Raw genomic sequence first — 3,699 nt, 5'->3', positions numbered from 1 at the left:
TGCCATTGTTAACGACCAAGACAAATTTCTCCCTGCGAGATGAATAAAGATTGTCATTGTCATTGTCATTGTCATTGTCATTTGACACCACTTCTCTAAAGTAAGCTTATGTAACCTCGCCGTATTTCAAATTTAATTTGGGAGCTCTCGTAGTCTAGAGGCACGTGTTAGCCTAATATTCAAATTAATGGTCGCGCGTCTGACAGCAACGGAAAACGTTTTTTTAAATAAAAAATTTCTCCTTTCAGCTTTCCTGCTCTCTAATCATGTTGTGTCGTCTGCTTTCGTCTCCACATTCTGCCCCCCTCCCCCTCTCTTTGCCCCCTCCTCGGGTCTCCTGACTCGTTCTAATGCCTTTCTTCTCCTACTCCTTTGCGCCTTCTTACTGCTGTGTTTCAGCTGGACGCAATGCAATTCGACCCCTATGTAGTCACAGCCCTAGTTGTTGAAAGTTTGATCCTTGACTCGTCTCACTTTTGTAATCGAACAGTTTTTTAAAAAAAAGACAGAAGTAGGGTATCGAAACTGATGTGAATGATTATTCATACCTCTGTGGGGAGGTAGGAATAGGACTTCAAACAGGGTATCTGCTTATCATTTTAGGTTGGGTATCAATTATTTATCCATACACACAACGCAGGTGTACACAATACACTAGACATCAGTGATTTATTTAACCCGCCAAAAACTTCATTCAAGTGTATACAAACAAAAATCTGTTTAATCCCAGTGATATCATAACAGTAACGCAAGCTCCGTTTTAAAAAAATGTGCATGTGTGTGTGTGTTTGGGGGGGGGGGGGGGGAGGTGCTCAGTCTTTGCTATGGCCTGGAGCAGACAGGATGTCTTGACTAAGCTTACGTCACATTATGTGTGAACGCTGCACAGTTGCAATAGTAGCGAGAACTCGATTTCTATGCGACTGACTCATTTAGCCATATCAATGCGGATCGGGCACAGCTTCTCCAACTCGAGACCTACTTTTTGACAGGCAGCGAATTCAAGGTTCCCCCCTTTCAACCACAGCCTTGATCACGATATGCTTATTTCCTGTCACGCGCTTTCTCTCTTGGTTGCTCTAATTTAACTTTAAAAAAAAAAATCTTTTATGTCTTCGAAAGCAAAGTACACATAATATCCTGAAGGATCTACGCTTCCAGTTTTAGGAGTTCTCTTGTAGGTAATAGGGGGTGCCCACATACGCGATCGGGTCGGGTCGGGTCGGGTCGGGTCGGGTCGGGTCGGGTCGGGCCCATCGGGTAGTCAGGGCTAGTCAAATTGAGGGCGCAAAGCGGCTATCGTCGAACAAACCTATTGACGCGATCGGTGACCTACAAAAACAAACGCATTTGTTTTCTGGCCTGCGAATCGCACGATCGGGTAGTTTGCAGCCAATCACAACAAGGCTGAGTCACGTGTCCATTTTGACCCATGAATACATTAAGTAGGTACTCTGGCCTCGATTTGACTCATTTTGGAAGGAAATTTGCATCTTTAAGTACATGTTTGCTTCTTCATTGCACTTTACATGATCAATAAAGTTGTATCTCATTATAACATGTTGTACAATAGCAGATTTGTGCTGAAAAAAGCAGAAAAAGATTCAATCAAAGCATTTGACCTAGATCTAGATTATTTCGTTCTCGGGAGAGCTAAAAATAGACCATCTTAGACCTAGAATCTAGCTAAGGGCGTGTCTAGATCTACGTTCTCTAATTTTTAGTGCTTCCAATTTTCCTCCAATTTTTAGTTTTCTCCAGACCTTATAATCTGCCGGTCCACTAGATCTAGGCCTACATTCTAGACCTACATCTCGATTTATTATGTCGCTTTGCCTTTCCTGAAACAGTGCTGTAAATATGAAGCTTAATCTACCCTACGCTGATGAAAGTTCTGATGGCCGAGTGAACAGTGTGTCTGCGTTTGAAACGCAAATATTATTTTGTAAGCGTGGGTTCGAATCCCAGTCCCAGCTTTTTTTCCCCTTCTTCTCTTCCTCCCAACTTACCAACAATTTTCCCCATAATTATAATTTGTTGCTTTTTAGTTTTTTTAAAGTGGTAAATAAATCGCCAGTGCTGCCTGTTGTTCTCGTAATCATAACACTGGGCTAAAAATAGGTTTAGCTGGTCTGACGTCGGTGGACGCGGATCTTTTTGAGTCGCTTCTACACCATGCAAAAACTTCGTACATTAGCCTGGCCTGGAAATGATCTTATTTTGGTGGATGCATAGACTAAAGCAAGTTAGCAAGCAATCAAGCACTCACCAACGCACACACACACACAGGCACACACACACACACACACACACACACACACACACACACAGAGAGAGAGAGAGAGAGAGAGAGAGAGAGAGAGAGAGAGAGAGAGAGAGAGAGAGAGAGAGAGAGAGAGAGTCCAAGAGTACGGTAGGCATATTTTATGTATTCATGGGTCAAAGGTCCATCCAATCGTAACCTGGGTTTACGCCCTCTGTGTAGTCGCATGTTGGTTAAAGGTTTCTCTACTATAACTTCCAGGTCGTCAAGTACAATCGCGGCGGGGCTCTAGTGCGCACTGAAACCCCGACCCGATAGGCCCGACCAGACCCGACCCGACTCGAACGCGTATGTGGTCACCCCCTATAAGATCTAACACCTAGCCTTCTCGGATAGAGGCGAAAATATCTCGGAAGATCAGTTTGCAAGCTGCGCACGTTAAAGATACTTAAAATCGATTAGAGTAACCAACATTTTAAAAAAATATCTTACTAAAGTGAAAATGATTAATTAATGTGTTTTGCGCTCTCATAATTATAATGACCTTGTGCAGTTGCGAGCGCAGAAATACACACACACACACACACACACACACACACACACACACACACACACACACATACACACACACACACACACACACACACACACAAAATCGATTGAGCATCAGTAATAACTATACTATAAACTGTTTACTACAGTGATCACTCCTTATAATTATAATTGGTGCACAAATGAAGGCATAGAAAAGGATACATAACGTATCCGTTAAGGACGAGGCAGTGAGTAGAGCCATTGGGTTTTCCTACTTTCATTCCTTTTTTTGCCATTTTTGTAATGACATCTCAGTTGTTGTTGTTGTTGTTGTTTTTTTTGTTTTGTTTTTTTTTGGGGGGGGTTAAATGGGTTTTTTTTTGTGGCTTTTTAATTTTTGGTAATACGTGTTTTACCGCGCTCGCAACTGCATAAGGTCATATGAGCTCGCGGGACACCCCAAACATTTTCAATTGGTAGGAAATTTGTAATTTTGCCCGAGTGACGGCCGAAGCCTACTCTTATCGATTTTGGACGACCAAGGGATCTTTAACCTGCGCAATTTGCACACGGGACCTCCGAGATTTTTCGCCCTTGTCCGAGAAGGCTAGGTGTAGATCTTTCCTACCAGATCAGGGGTGTGGCTGAAAGACAGCAGAAAGGAGCCAAGGAGTAGCAGTAGAAAGGCTGCAGAAAGAGTCAGGAGCCCAGAGGAGAGCGCAAAGGAGGTGAGGAGGTTGGGGAAGAAAGTGAAGGCGAAAGCATAATATTGCAAGACATCAGGAAATAAGGTGAAAGGAGACAAATTTAGAGAAGAACATTTTTCGGTCGTTACCTGGATTCGAACCCTGGACCTTTGAAAGAGAGGCTAACAAACACCTTAACCTCTAGGCCACGAGAGC

Source organism: Aplysia californica, unplaced genomic scaffold (assembly GCF_000002075.1).
Source record: "Aplysia californica isolate F4 #8 unplaced genomic scaffold, AplCal3.0 scaffold00385, whole genome shotgun sequence".
Taxonomy (NCBI): Eukaryota; Metazoa; Mollusca; class Gastropoda; order Aplysiida; family Aplysiidae; genus Aplysia; species Aplysia californica.
This window is presented reverse-complemented; position numbering follows the sequence as displayed.